This window comes from Carassius gibelio, chromosome B23 (assembly GCF_023724105.1).
Source record: "Carassius gibelio isolate Cgi1373 ecotype wild population from Czech Republic chromosome B23, carGib1.2-hapl.c, whole genome shotgun sequence".
Classification (NCBI taxonomy): Eukaryota; Metazoa; Chordata; class Actinopteri; order Cypriniformes; family Cyprinidae; genus Carassius; species Carassius gibelio.
The window spans coordinates 10,464,646-10,481,707 of NC_068418.1; positions in this window are offsets into that span (position 1 = coordinate 10,464,646).

The following is a 17,062-nucleotide window of genomic DNA, read 5'->3' on the forward strand; positions in this document are numbered from 1 at the left end:
TATTACATGACATTAAATGAATAGTTCAAACCAATTGAAAACGAGCTGAAAATGTACTCACCCTCAGGCCATCAAAGATGTAGATGTTTGTTTCTTCATCGGAACAGATTTTCATAAATGTAGCATTAGGTAATGGATCCTCTGCAGTGGGTGCTATCAGAAGAAAAAAATGACAGTAATCCACACATCTCCAGTCCATCCATTAACAGCAAAAAGCTGTTTGTAAACTGATGTTTGTAAGAAATACATCAAGAAAAAAAAATTCCATAATACTGCCTTCTCCAGTGGATGTTTTTATCTTTTGTTTGGTCTATTATTCTGACGCACCCATTCACTGCAGAGGGGATTCATTGGTGAGCATGTATAATGCTAAACTTGTCCAAATCTGCTCCGAAACAAGCTCATCTACCAACTGGAAGACCTGAGGGTGAGCAAATTTTCATTTTTGGGTGAACTATTAAGTGGGTTCGCACCTAATTCTTTAAGTGTTTTCTTTAGTGGAAATTTTCAAGATTTATACACAATTATACATTTATTGCATTTGAAGGTCTTATACACTGACCTAAATCAGAAACTTCTATGCAGGATGCTAAAGGGTTAAAACCTTTTACCTTTAACCCACAAGGTACTATGGAGTCAATTCAAAGCAAATAAACATTTAGACTTCCCACCCCAGTGTCCTGGTGACCTCAGTTTCCTCTTCGGTGTAAAGTTTGATGGCTAGTATCCCTCAGAGGATTTCAAGGCCTTTATAAATCTCTTCAGGGTCTCACAGCATTATTTATGACCTAAACTTTTGTCATTTAAGTCGCATCATTAAAATTTAAGGCACATCTGTGATATTTGGTTCACAATATGCCCAGAGTTATACAACATAGTTTTTTTTTTCATTCTGTTTTGTATCTAATTTTCTATTCCTGACAGAAAAAATAGCCTATTAGATAGATATGCTATTATTTTAATGCAAAATGACACATTGACTTATCTGAATTTCATAAGGGTCTTGGAAGAAGCTGTATTTGGGCATGAGACATGCCTATCCCAAACCCTAAATCAAACCCACAAACATCAGGATGTTTTCTCATCCAGCACCATGGTTAACTGCAGTGGAGAAAGAGGAATTCTACACCAATTATATTGGGGGGAAAAAAGAACAGAAACAATTCACTCACAAGCATCTCTCATTTTTGTGGACAGTGGGAAAGCTTTCCATATCAGTTTCTGTAATTGTGCAATTATTGCAAAGTTATTGTAATGCAGAAATACCCATAGACTGACTACGCATTAATTCAGATCAAATGCATGTCAAATATTATATTATATAACCACTTCATGTTGTACCCATTAAAAGTTGATGTTGGACATTTGATAAATTGCTATATCAATTGTGGATATAATTTCCAAAGGTGCTTATCTAACAACAAACAATGTTTGCATAAGAGTTATTATGATGAAAAACATTTTTGGAGCCAAGCTCCTGGGGACATTTATGTATGCTCTGCCTGAAGGTTTGAGTGTTTAGGAAGCTCGACCTCAAAAGCCACTAAGTACATGCAAGGAAAATATATGTTACATCAGTATTCAAACATACTGTGTATGCACAAAGAAAATTCAGTTTGATTGTACAGCCAAGTAAAACACACACTCGAAGCATTCCCCAAACCCAGCTGTGAAACTGTACAGAAAATCTCTAGTTTAATCACTTTCCTGACTACCATGGCAGGACTTGAAATGAATTTAAGTTAGTAAAAGTGCCCTTTCTATAGATTAAATTCCACAAAAACCTGACACCTCATTCAGAAATTTAATATTGTACAGAAGTAGTAGTATAAGTGTAGGGAGATTATTAAATATATTTATTCTGGAGAGACGCTCATGAAAAACTACAATCTTAATCTCCAATGAATATATTGGACATTTTCATCAAAAAGAAATTCCACCGATTCTTCTGTTTTTTCAACTAAATTTCTCTTGATTGCAGAACAAACAAACCTAAAGAAAGAATGTGAGCCTTTATTCAATAAAAATAAATAAAAATGTCAAGCAATGAGGAAGAGATTACCACAGAGTTCTGAAAAATCTAGCATTGCTTCTTAATTAAATAAATGTAATATAAATCTTACTTCAGGTTGTTATCGGGATGTAATATGGATAATATAGATACATTTTCAATAGCATGCACTGCAGAAAGAATCTAGATTACATAATTACATGATTACATAAAAATATGACTTTCAAATATAGTTTTCTTTAAAGCAGTTTCATCAGCTGTTAAACAATACATATTGTTGTTCTATCCCTGTCATGCAGTCAAAAATAAATAAATATGGCACTACCCTAAAGTCTATAATGCACAATTTAACATCTTACTTAAAAAATACCTAAACAGAGTATATTTTCTAAAGATAGCTTTCACAGTTGTACAGAAGACACATCTTTATATTTTTTTCTAGACCAAATGAAATTTAAGGTTTCCACAGATGGTCCAGTATATTAATACCAAGCAACTTCCTTGTGCTAAAATCAAACCTCTGTATAATGTATAATCCTCTACAGTCTCCATAAACATCATTCTTTCACTTAATAAATATAATAACCTAAGCTCCATATTGTTTAAAATGCAGCAAGTATTCGGAAAATATAAAAGGGCTAATAGTCCAGTTTTATCATCACTAAAGTATGTTAGACATAAAACTCTTTACTGATTTATTGCAGGGTTTTGAAAGGAGCTTTTTTTTTTATTATTATTGCTTTTAAATTTAACTGCTTTGGAAGAACATGTATTTTTTAAAAGCACTAAGAATTAAAGTGAACCTAATTAAATTCAATAGCAATGCCTAATGCTGCACTGTCAGCAAAAAAATAAATAAATAAATAAATAAATAAAAATAAAAAAATGTAAAAATAATTTTATATTCATAAGAATTTTACAAACTGAGATAGCTTTTTGGCCAACAAAAAGGTAGTGACTTCGAGAAGGGTAGGTGAACCACACACACGCACTGTAGGGTAATCGGTATCTTCGGAGGCATTCCTTAGAGAGAAGGTAGAAGAGGAGTTAGTCCTAATAGTTAGCATACAGGAATGACCTTGTCGCGACAGTTACCGGACGATGACTGGGTGCGTGTGTGTGGCTTATATAGTGCAGCGCTGATGAGTGGATGATGAGCAGCAGGAGGTGATGACTAGTACTCAGGTGAGGGTGTGCGCTGTGATTGTGTGGAGGTGGAACTTGGCGTGTTTGTAACAGTATCCCCCTCCCCAGGGCCCGCTCCTGAGGGCCGGGGACCCCGACGACGTGATGGGCGTCCTCTTCCCCTGGGAGCTGGTCGGTTGGGGTGAATGCAGTGGAAGGTATCCAGCAAGGTGGGATCCAAGATGTCGTAGCGTGGGACCCAGGAACGTTCCTCTGGACCATATCCTTCCCAGTCCACTAGGTATTCCAGCTGCCCACCACGCCGCCGGGAGTCCAGGATGTCCTTGACCGAATAGGCTGCGCCGTCATCTAGGAGGAGTGGGGGGGGGGGGGCTTCCGTCTCGCCAGGTTCTGTGGAGGGAGAAACAGAGGGATGGTGAGGTTTCAGGAGTGATACATGGAATGTGAGGTGAATCCGGTACTCAGGGGGAAGCTGGAGTTTGTAGGTGACCGGATTGATCTGCTGGGTGATGGTGAACGGGCCAATGAATCTGGGACTAAGCTTGCGGCAGGGTAAACGCAGGCGGATGTCCCGGGTAGACAGCCAGACCTTCTGACCGGGTTGGTACTGGGGGGCCTCGGACCGGCGAAGGTCGGCTGCCGTCCTGCGTCTGCGAAGCGCCCGTTGTAACTGATGATGAGCCGCATCCCAGATCCTCTCGCTCTCCCGAAAAAAGTAGTCGACTACGGGAACATCAGAGGGCTCTTCTGACCAGGGGAATACAGGTGGCTGGTAGCCGAGTACGCACTGGAAGGGTGTGAGTCCGGTGGTGGATTGACGGAGGGAGTTCTGTGCGTACTCGGCCCATCCCCGGAATTGGTTCCAGGAGTTCTGGTGGCCGTGACAGAAGGTACGGAGGAAGCAACCGATCTCCTGGACCTTCCTCTCCGTCTGCCCGTTAGACTGTGGGTGATAGCCGGAGGACAGGCTGATGCCCACACCTAGGAGGGAGTGAAACGCTCTCCATACCCGGGAGATGAACTGGGCCCCGATCCGACACGATGTCCTCTGGGATGCTGAAGTACCTGAAGACATGGTTAAACATCAGTTCTGCCGTTTCCATGGCAGTGGGGAGACCCTTCAGAGGAAGAAGAAGACAAGCTTTAGAAAGTCTATCCACAATTACTAGAATACATGTGTTATTGTCAGAGGGTGGAAGGTCCGTGATGAAATCCACCCCTAGGTGTGACCACGGGCGATTGGGAATGGGCAGAGGATGGAGTTTGCCAGATGGTAGATGGCGAGGGCTCTTGGACATGGTGCAGCTGGTACATCCACTCACGTACCTTCTGACATCCGAGGCCATGTTGGGCCACCAGAAGCGTTCCCGTAGCAACGAGAGGGTTTCATTGACCCCCGGGTGACCAGTGCCAAGTGATGTATGGGTGGAGTGGATGAGTGGAGTGCGCCGTGTCCTGGGGATGTACTGGTGTCCTGGTGGGCAACCCGGCGGGGTGTTGTTAGGAAGTAGAGTCTCAACTGACCAGGTGATAGGGGCGACTATGACCTTGTCCTGGAGGATGGGTTCAGGGTTTTCTGACCTTTCTTCGGGTGCGTAACATCTGGATAGAGCATCGTCCTTTACGTTTTTTGCCCCTAGGGGGGTAGAAGATGGAGAATTGGAAGCGGGTGAAGAATAACGCTCAGCGTGCATGTCTGGGGTTGAGTCTCTTGGCTGCTCTAAGGTATTCCAGGTTCTTGTGGTCAGTGAGAACTTGAAACGGATGTTTGGCTCCCTCCAGCCAATGTCTCCACTCCTCCAGGGCAAGCTTGATGGCAAGTAGCTCCCTATTCCCGATGTCATAGTTAACCTCCGCCGGGTTGAGTTTCCTGGAGAAGAAGGCACATGGATGGAGGCGGCTGGGCGTCCCCTGCTGCTGTGAAAGGACCGCTCCCACTCCGTTGGTTGAGGCGTCCACTTCCACTATGAATGGCAGTTCAGGGTTTGGATGCACGAGGAGTGGAGCGGTCGTGAAGGCTCGCTTTAGGGCCTGGAAGGCTTCGCTGGCGGCAGGAGTCCATGACAGGGATTTGGGCTTCTGGTGAAGGAGGTTGGTTAGAGGGCTGGTGATAGTACTAAAATTCTGAATGAATCGTCTATAAAAGTTGGCGAAGCCGAGGAATCGCTGCAGTTCCTTAATAGTGGTAGGAATGGGCCAGTCCCTGACTGTGCTTACCTTCCCCTCGTCCATCTGGATGCCACTGCAGTCGATGGTATACCCAAGGAACTGCACTGAGGGTTGATGGAATGAACACTTCTCTGCTTTCAGATAGAGCTGGTAGTCCCTCAGGCGTTGCAGGACCTCCGCAACTTGGCGCTGATGTTCTGCCAGGCTCCAAGAGTATATCAGGATGTCATCTAGGACGAACTGGTGGAGGAAATCCCGGGGCACCTCATAATCACCTCATAATCATGTATAAATCAAGATTTTATAATTGGGAAAGTAGAAATATTTGTGAAATGTTCTTGCCTTTCTCATACAGCACAATACGGTATCTATATATCTATCTGAAAAAAGAAACATGTTGGCTGTGTTCCCTCTGAACAAATAAAACGGACCTAGAAAGTGAAAAATCAGGTGTGGAAAAGGAGCTCTGTCGAAAACCATTTTGCCTTTCATCACTGTATTGCTCTCTAGGAATTCTAGCTGACTGACCTGAAATGAAGCCATCAAAATATGTGAATGAAATCAAACAACAAACCACCTACCTGTGCAAGAGAGCTGACCAAATGAAAAGCCTCTGTAACCAGATGCCACAGTGAATAGAATATTTTTTAAAGTTTTTATAGCGCCATTACAAATGAAGTTCCCGTGGAGTGTATTTTGGTGTTGAAAAAGCTTTGTGTACTTCTAATGTGGTCATTTTCTGTGAGAAGTCTGAAAGTCATTGAGTTGCCCTTATTTGTTTGCACAATGCGTTGTTCTACAGCCCCTGAGATACTGTGAGCATTCAGGGTGAGTGTTTGGAAAATGGCAGTACTTTTCTTGTTATAATGAACATGAATCAAGCAGGCATCTGGGGGATGCTCACCAAGATTTGCTTCAATTGATTAAAAAGAAACACATCAATGTAGACTTTAAATTGCACCCAAGACACAGGAGAGCACTCAGGATGGAGATTCAAGGCATTGGCAGACAATACTGAGACCTGATTATTTCATTATGTTGGTCGCCTTCATTCCCAGATGGTACACAGACAAGGGCCTTTTGGACATTCTAATTTTGCTTTTAGTATTTTATGGTTTATAATCCAGTATTAAATTATTTTCACCACTCAATTTTAATAAATTTCAATCAGCCATGAAATAGAGTAATACAATTGTAATACATGACTCTTAAACACACCATGCAGTGATCTGATATTTGAATACTCCTGTCGGATCATTACAGCTTTAAATAGAGTATAAAGTGAAATGCTCGGATGCATTACACAGGCTCAGCTACAAAAACAGCCGCTTCTCTACCAGCACACATGCAGAGAAGATACAGCTAGAATACATCAAACTTATCTACTGCAGATCCTACATGATGGCCCTGACCTTCATATCATACATTGCTTAGACTTCCAAACTGGCTCATGTAATACTTAATAGTTCAGGTTAAAACACATACCTGAGGGATTATCTGCCTATTACTTCTATTAAATGACCATGCCATGATCCATATCATGGAGTCCCTAAAGTGACATTTGTATATATAAAAAACAAAAAAAAATGTTTTTGCGAGTGCACGAGAAACGTATGTACTTGAAAACGTACATAGACATGAAAACATTTGGGTATTCTCACGTTTTCAATTCATATAGGCTATAGCTGTCATGATTCTGCCCTCGTGTCCTTGGTTTTTCCCTAGTCTTGAGGCAGGATCATGACAGACCCATGTTTTGTGTACAAGTACATGGCCTTGTCTTTGGGCCATGTGCTTGTGTTGTCTCGTTCTTTTGCCCCGCCCCCCTTGTTAACCTAGTCGTGTCTTGATTGTCCCATCTGTGCCACCTGTCGTGTCTTGATTGTTCCCCCTATTTAGATCTCCAAGTGTGCTCTGTCTTGCGTCGGTTCATTGTGATTTGTGATTGTTTCCTTGTCCGAGATTGTTCCTCACCTGTGATTATACCCTGGTAACCCCTTTGAGATATTGTGTCCTGTATAACCGTGAGTGTTTATTTGTAGTTAGTGTTCTCTAGTTTTGAGTCTTTGTTTATCTTGTCTAATCAGTCCTGTTTAGTTATTTTTGTATCTGCCCTAGTCCTTGTTTTCCCCCTCGTGGGTTTTGTTTTCCCCTTTTGTATTAATAAATCCTGTGTGTAACCCGATCCCTGTCTGCACTTGAGTTCCTCCCTTGCAAACCCTGACAGAATGAACCGACCAAAAGGGAACTCAGCAGACAGGAGGCAATGCTGGATGTCATCAGCCAGCAAGCGGGATGGTTTTGGGGGCTCTCGCCTAGTGGTGTTCCGGGGGACCAGGGGAGGTCGCTCCGGAGCAAGCGGTCGAGAGGAGGAGCCACAGAGGTCCCCTCCACCTACCCCCCTGCCAACGATTCCAGAGGGTCGTGTCCTGGCCGTGGCAACCCTGGGGGACCAGGCAAGTTCCTCCCATAATCCTGAGGCACCTCCCACTTCCTTCAGTCTCCCCAACAAGCGAGGGAGACGGTTTTCGTGGGAGTCAGCCTCGGAATCGTCGGCGTCAGAGTCTGCCCTGCCCGAGACCGAACTTCCCCAACCCGTCTCTGTCCCAGCGGTGACCTCTGCACCGCGGCCTAGAAGGAAGAGGAGGAGGAAGGGGTCTCCCGGTCCTGCGACTCTGTCGTCTCCTGCGGCGGTGAGCGCGCCCGAGCCAGCAGCGGTGAGCGCGCCCGAGCCAGCAGCGGTGAGCGCGCCCGAGCCAGCAGCGGTGAGAGCTGGCGTGCCCGTGCCAGCAGCTGTGAGCGCTGGCGTGCCCGAGCCAGCAGCGGTGAGCGTGCCCGAGCCAGCAGCGGTGAGCGTGCCCGAGCCAGCAGCGGTGAGCGTGCCCGAGCCAGCAGCAGTGAGCGTGCCCGAGCCAGCAGCGGTGAGCGCTGGAGATGCCAAATATCCTAGCAGCTAAAGCCTTCTCAGATTATTTGTCTAGTCTTGTCCGGATCCTAGAAGTCCCCGTCAGTCCTGACTTGTCCCCAGACCCTGTCCCCAGAAGTCCCGAGTGTCCAGCCGTTGTCTCCCCGTGTCCTGTTGTCCCCCCGAGCCCACCTGATGTTGTCATGTGTCCCGTTGATGTAGCCCCGTGTCCCGTTGATGTAGCCCCGTGTCCCGTTGATGTAGCCCCGTGTCCTGTTGTCTCCCCTTGTCCAGCTGTCGTCTCCTCGCGTCCCGTAAGTGTTGCCCCGCGTCCCGTTAGTGTTGCCCCGCGACCCGTGTCTGCTCCCGTCATGGTCCTCTCTCAGTTGTCCAGAGACCCCTTCCCCCCCCTCACCACCCAGACCTGCCCGGACCCCTCGTCGTCAGCCTTCGGCCCGCCCTCCCAAGACTCCTGCCCCACCCACCCACCCTGGTCTGTCCCCCATGAACTTTGTGGTCCCGCCTCCTCCCCTTCCCTGTTTGTTTTTTTTGATTTGTCACCCTAACCCTGCCATTGTGTACTCATGTTTGCCTTTGTTGTTATTTGTCATGTCTTGTTGGTTTGTGTCTGTGTCCCAGTCTGTCATGTCAGTCATGTCCCGTGTTTGATGTTCCCTTGAGGAGCGTCTGGAAGCCGCTCCTTAAGGGAGGGCTTCTGTCATGATTCTGCCCTCGTGTCCTTGGTTTTTCCCTAGTCTTGAGGCAGGATCATGACAGACCCATGTTTTGTGTACAAGTACATGGCCTTGTCTTTGGGCCATGTGCTTGTGTTGTCTCGTTCCCTTGCCCCGCCCCCCTTGTTAACCTAGTCGTGTCTTGATTGTCCCATCTGTGCCACCTGTCGTGTCTTGATTGTTCCCCCTATTTAGATCTCCAAGTGTGCTCTGTCTTGCGTCGGTTCATTGTGATTTGTGATTGTTTCCTTGTCCGAGATTGTTCCTCACCTGTGATTATACCCTGGTAACCCCTTTGAGATATTGTGTCCTGTATATCCGTGAGTGTTTATTTGTAGTTAGTGTTCTCTAGTTTTGAGTCTTTGTTTATCTTGTCTAATCAGTCCTGTTTAGTTATTTTTGTATCTGCCCTAGTCCTTGTTTTCCCCCTCGTGGGTTTTGTTTTCCCCTTTTGTATTAATAAATCCTGTGTGTAACCCGATCCCTGTCTGCACTTGAGTTCCTCCCTTGCAAACCCTGACAATAGCTTTGTCTCATTTCGTCAGTTGTATCCTCCGGAGGTTGCATTTGAAGGCTGCACCAATCATTGTTGGGTCAGTCTCATTTAAGAAAAGTAACATATACAGTGGGGAAAATAAGTGTTTAGTCAGCCACCAATTGTGCAAGTTCTCCCATTTAAAAAGATGAGAGGGGCCTGTAATTTTCATCACAGGTACACTTCAACTATGCAAAAATCCAGAAAATGACATTGTAGGATTTTTAATGAATTTATTTGCAAATTATAGTGGAAAATCTGTATTTGGTCACCTACAAACAAGCAAGATTTCTGGCTATCACAGACCTGTAACAAGTTATTTAAGAGGCTCCTCTGTCCTCCACTTGTTATCAGTATAAAAGACACCTGTCCACAACCTCAAACAGTCACACTCCAAACTCCACTATGGCTGAGACCAAAGAGCTGTCAAAGGACACCAAAAACAAAATTGTAGACCTGCACCACGCTGGGAAGACTGAATCTGCAATAGGTAAGCAGCTTGGTGTGAAGAAATCAACTGTGGGAGCAATTATTAGGAAATGGAAGACATACAAGACCAATGATAATCTGGGACTCCACACAAGATCTCACCCCGTGGGGTCAAAATGACCAAAAGAAGGATGAGCAAAAATCTCAGTACCTCACAGGACCAAAGTAACAAAGGCTACCATCAGTAACACACTACACCGCCAGGGACTCAAATCCTGCAGTGCCAGACGTGTCCCCCTGCTTAAGCCAGTAGTTGCATCCAAAGTACACCATACCTACTGTGAAGCATGAGGATAGAAACATCATGCTTTGGGGTTGTTTTTCTGCAAAGGGACCTGGACGACTGATCCATGTAAAGGAAAGAATGAATGGGGCCATGTATCGAGCGATTTTGACTGGAAACCTCCTTCCGTCAGCAAGGGCCATGAAGATGAAACATGGCTGGGTCTTTCAGCATGACAGTGATCCCAAACACAACGCCTGGGTAACGAAGAAGTGGCTTTGTAAGAAGCATTTCAAGGTCCTTGAGTGGCCTAGCCAGTCTCCAGATCTCAACCTCATAGAAAATCTTTCTGAGTTGCCCAAAAACATCACTGCTCTGTCATCGCCAACAAAGGGTATATATTAAAGTATTGAGATAAACTTTCGTTATTGACCAAATACTTATTTTCCACCTTAATTTGCAAATAAATTCATTAAAAATCCTACAATGTGATTTTCTGGATTTTTTTTTAAATTTTGTCTCTCATAGTTGAAGCATACCTATGATGAAAATTACAGGCCTCTCACATCTTTTTAAATGGGAGAACTTGCACAATTGGTGGCTGACTAAACACTTTTTTCCCCCACTGTATATATTCAAATGCAACCTATATTTATATAGCGCTTTTAACCATGCATATTGTGTCAAAGCAGTTTTACAGTAATAAATAGGAGAATAGTGCAAAATAAAAATGCAAAAGGACAATAGTAAATGCTCCATTTTCAGTTAGAGGCAGTTCATCATTGAATTCAGTGATGTCATCATCCAGCTCAGTTCAGTTTAAATTGTTTCTGTTCAAAAAAGTCGACAATATCGCTGGAAATTAATTGTACCCAACTAAGCAATTCAGAAGGCGACAGCGGCAAAGAACCAAAACTCCATCTGTGACAGAATGGAGAAAAAAAAAACCTTGGGAGAAACCAGTCTCAGGCTGTGGGCCAGTTCTCTTTTGGCCAGACAAACCAGCAGTTTATTCCATGCTACAGCAAAGTTAGATTGTGCAAAGGAATCATCATTAATACAACAGTTCAACAACACGAGTGTCTAAATACATAATAAACAACAATAGAGTGTCTTTAAAAATCCTCTTTTGTGCAGAACTACTTCCTTCCACCACAAAATCTCAGCTGAGCCCAAGCCTCCATTACTAATTCTAAAACATCACTTCAGAACTTAGGAATGAAGGAACATTGAGTTGCTTCAATAAAAGCTTATTGTATTACTATTTTAAAATCTGTGTATTAGAGTATTATGAGAGAGAGATTGACTCTGAGAGATTGTGGTTACCTACATCTGAGGCAGTATTCATTCTTCAGCTCAATCTCATATTCACAATAAAACATCAGTTTGAATATATCGCTGAGGAAATCGATAGGCTCTTTGTCGTACTATCCTTTCATCTCTTAAGGGTGATTTCCTATGACAGCGCTGCTCATTGCATAAATTGGCTGTGTCTTAAAGGGACAATAAGTAACTTTTTGGGTATTTTATTATCTAAAATCAATATTTCTATTCATAAATATGCCCTCAATGGTGTACAAATACCTATGCCAATGTTTAAACTAATCCTTGTAAATGAAGAATTGATTATCTTTATATACATGGGACGGGTAGGTTGACGGAGGCTTCCATGTAGTTCCGCCATCTTGCAAAACTATAATAGCAGAGAGGGACAAAAAGTACTAAGCCAACGCGTTTCCACAGCGCGTTTTCGGTCAGAGCCAGAAACGCAGGTGCAGAGCAGTGAGAGGCGCTTGAAACTGCACCGGCAAGTTTAAAAGTCTGGATTGCATTCTTATTATGGACCATACATATGCCGCGCCACAGGAGAAGAAAACATCGTCGCCAAAACAGTCAAAAATAGAACGTAAAACGAAACGTGACTGTAGATTACAGAAAACAAGAGTTAATGTCGGGGAAGCTTTTTCTAGGTGGAAAGAGCTAATGCTTGATAAAGATTTCAAAAGAGACGCTGAAGTTGCCAGTTTTCTTCTCGACAGGTAAGTCAGTGTTACAGTCTATATTATAATATTTTTTTTATATCTAACAATGCATATAATTCAGAAAATATAACGAATAAATTAGACATAACTACTAATTACAATATTTCATGTTTTCCACAGTCAGTAATTCATACTGTAACATTCGTTTGTTAGTTGTCATGTTGCAGTTTGTTTGAAATAACACACCTGTTCACCTGAAGGAAAACTCGACGAAGTGCTATTAGAAGACATCCTGTCAAAGCTTTTTGGTACATATCGCCTACCATAGATGCAACGCGCATTTGAAAAAGCGAGGCGCTGGAGAGCAAAATTAGTTTGAATGCAAAATACAATTTCACCACTAGATGGGAGTAATTCCTACTCAGTGTCCCTTTAAGCTGTTAAAGGTAAACAAACAAACAAACAAACAAAAACGTATTAAAAACAGCATTTCAGTCCCTTTCAACTTAAAAGTCTTTACTGCTGACTCATATAAACAGCATCTTGTAACTAAACACACACTGTTTACCAATATAAAATACTACTATTTATGTAAAATTATTTAATAATAATATTCAATAAACCACAAAAAACAACCATCATAAAAGCGCTAATTGTCTGTGATTTTAATATTCAAGTTGAGAATAGAAATGATAATGCATTTACTGACCTAATAAACTCTTTTGGAGTCAAGCAAAATGACACCGGGCCCACTCATCGTTTTAATCATACACTAGATTTAATTATATCACATGGAATCAATCTTACTGATATAGATATCGTACCTCAAAGTGATGATTTTACTGACCATTTCCTTGTATTGTGCATGCTGCGTATCACTGAAATTAACTATATGGCTCAGCGTTACTGTCTGGGCAGAACTATTGTTCCAGTCACCAAAGACAGATTCGCATATAACCTGCCTGATTTATCTCAACTGCTATGTGTACCCATAAATACACATGAACTAGATGAAATGACTGGCAACATGCACTATCTTCTCTAATACATTAGAAGCTGTTGCCCACATCAAATTGAAAAAGGATAGAGAAAAATATACTGTGCCATGGTATAACAGTAATACCCACTCTCTCAAGAAAGAAACTCACCTTCTTGAATGCTAATGGAGAAAAACTAACTTGGAAGTTTTTAGGATTGTGTGGAAAAACAGTATGTCCAGCTATAGACAGGCTCTAAAAACTGCTAGGGCAGAGCATATACACAAACTCATTGAAAATAACCAAAACAATCCAAGATTTTTATTTATAGCACAGTGGTTAGATCAACAAATAACCAGACGTGACCAAATTTAAATATTCTCTCACAGTTTCATAGTAATGACTTCATGAATTTCTTCACTGATAAAATAGATAAAATTAAAAATACAATAACAAATGTAGATTCTACAGCATCTAATACTTCAGTTTCATCCATCGCACCCAAAGATAAACAGCAGCAGGAACAGGAAGAGCTAAATAAACTTATCACTGCATCTAAACCAGAGACATGTTTATTAGATCCTGTAGCCTCTAAATTACTGAAAGAGTTATCACCTGCAGAAAGACCGCTTCTCAATATCATTAATTGTTATCTTTAGGTCACGTCCCAAAACCACTGAAGCTGGCGTTTTTTAAGCCTTTTATTAAGAAACTACAACTAGATCCTAGTGAACTGGCTATTATAGGCCCATTTCAAATCTTCCATTTATGTCTAAAATTTGATAAAATGTTGTCTACTCAATTGTGCTCCTTCCTGCCAAAAAAGACCCCACCATAGCACAGAAACGGCACTTATTAAAATTAAAAATAACTTCTTGTGCAGATTAAAGATGCATCTCACTGCTCGTTTTACTTGATCTTAGTGCTGTAATCGACACCATAGATCATGACATATTCATAGATCGATTACAAAACTATACAGGTATTCAAGGACAGGCTTTAAGATGGTTAGATCATACCTGACTAATCTCTACAACTTTGTTTATTTAAATGGGGAGTCATCTCATTTATCACCAGTAAATATGGAGTGCCACAAGGATCTGTCCTAGGTCCTCTGCTATGTTCAATATAAATGTTGCCCCTTGATAATATTATTAGAAAATATGGGATTAGTTTCCACTGGCTACCTATTAAGTTTCATATCAGTTACAAAATATTATTATTTACCTATAAGGCCCTAAATGGTTTAGCTCCTGCGTACCCAACTAGCCTTCTACCACACTACACTCCATCACGCTCCCTAAGGTCACAAAACGCTAGTTTTGGTAGTTCCTAGGATAGTAAAGTCCACTAAAGGAGGAAGAGATTTTTCACATTTGGCTCCCAAACTCTGGAATAGCCTTCCTGATAATGTTTGTTGTTCAGACACACTCTCTCTGTTTAAATCTAGATTAAAAACACATCTCTTTCACCAAGCATTCAAATAATACATCTCATAATCTGATATGATGTTACATCTGATCAAATGCGCATTATTATTCTTTAGCTTGGGTTTAACTAATTAATTTTACTTGGTTGGAACAGCAGCTATGCTAATTATGTCTCTATTTGTTTCTCTGTTTTGCTACGGGATGTAACCAGGGCAACCAGGGCTTGTTCTCACAAACTCCAGTCTGGATCCAGAACACCTGAGAAGAGAGGACATCACCCCCCAGAGGACCTCAGATGATGCCAACCCTGAAACAACATACAGAACTAACAAATTTAGCTATAAGTGTGCTTGCATCATATAATAATTGGTGTTAATAGTGTTAATCATCTGTTTGATTATGTCTTTAATTGATTTTTCTGTACATTTCTGCCATATGCACATAAACTGACAGTCACCACCTGATAAGCTACTACTAAATATTGTAGAAATTTAATTTTGCGAGGTGTGCTCTGTTTGGCCAGCTATCCACTGCGTTGTGATTAGCTGAAAGCGTTTGACAGAAATGTTACGGCCCTTGTCATACTGTGATGCGTGTACTGGTCCAAACCATAGACTGTATAAAAACATGGACGTGGTGTCCGTGACGTCACCCATAGGTTTCTGAAGAGAGTTTTTGAAACCAAAAGTGTGCAGAGCGGGCCATCGCCATCTTGGCACTGCATTACTCCGGGGTATTCGAAAATAGTCAAAAAGGCGGGAATAGGTGGTTGCTGAAGCCACGCCCACCTAGCGCGACGGCGGTGACATCAGTGGCAATCCACCTGTCGCTCAAGTGGCCACGCCCTTAATTATGTAGAACTTTAAAGCTTAATATAATTTAAACGGATAAGTTATAAAAAATTCACACCCCTCACAGTTGTCATGAAGGGCAAAATTAGTCAAAATATTTTTTTGCACCAGGCTTTAAAAATGTTTTTTTTTCCTGGTGTAAAGTTGGGCATTTTAACGTGGGGAGTCTATGGGACTGACTCCCTTTCGGAGCCAGCCTCAAGCGGCCAGTCGATGAATTGTAGTTTTAGTCACTTCCTTATTGGCTTCATGAGAAAGAGCGGGAGGTTGCCACTTGGTCTGAACACTGGCGCTACAAGACAAAAACAATAAAACCCATTCAAACAAGCCATTTGAGCCACAATACATTTTAATGTATTCATATTGACATCAGCTACATAGGCCCCATAATATGCTAAATTATTATCCTGACAGTAGTTAAAAAGGAGGATTGACAGTTTTTTTTTTTACGTCTTGAATTGTTTTTCATAGTTTCATGCTGTCGTTATTTAAAACAAACCATATTTATCCTGCAATTTAATCCATATTAAATATGTCTGTTTTATTTTTTTATTTAACTTTGCATACTTTCACGCAACCTGTAGATGTTGCCATCTGCCTCACTTGGCTATAGCTTCTACAAAATGTCAAATGAATTTGTGTCAAAATACTATTGGATGCTTTTGACATCAGCAATATAAGATATGTTAAGTTTTTTTCTCCTCCAATTTAAAGGCTGCTAAACAAATGTATTTTATGCACATGGTTAGTTGAATTGTATTATTTGCTTTTAGCATAAATTTCCCTGCTGTGCTCAAAACCCGTGGCTCATATTTTGGTTGCAGCTTTCCATTTTAGGTGGCTTTTGAATAATGTTATGATGTTATGACAAACATCTCAAATCCCTATCTTTATTCCCCAACTATCTGATTTTATCTCTAACATGAAAAATGAACTTTTCATGACATTCTCCCCAAACCACAAAGGACTGAAAACAAGGGTGTTGTTTTCCAGTAAAATACGCATAATGATGGCAATTACTCGAAAGATCGCCCTCATCGCCGACAATGATTTTACCACATATTCTGCTCGAGTATAGGCTATATTTCATTTCAAGCCTCTGTTAACAAAACACAAAAGCCTGCGAATGAACCATGGGCAGAAAAAAATAATGCTGCCATCCTCTGGTTGAAATATTAATAGCAACAGTCCCAGCTGTACCAAACACATTATGTAAGGTGTTTTTATTTTCCACTCTCAGTTCTTGATTTTTTTTTCATTTGAGGAGAGTTCTTCATTAGTGTTTCTTGACAAACACCAAAAGTATCTGCTCTTCCTATAGAACAATGGCCTCACACATGACCATACACACACTTGTGTATATAAGGACTGTCATTTGTACACTGTACTGTAATTTCCTCAGCATGCACATTCATTTCCTGTGCTGTAATTACAAATGCAATCCCACTACAGAGTACATTTCCCATCAGGCAACAACCTCACTGATTAATAGGACTGAATATGCAATTGTACTCCAGAAACAACTGCAATTATTCGTATGAATAGAAAAATACTTTTCAGATTGTATTCGTATGAGGTTATAAATTCAGAGCTCATCCAGATTTTAAGAC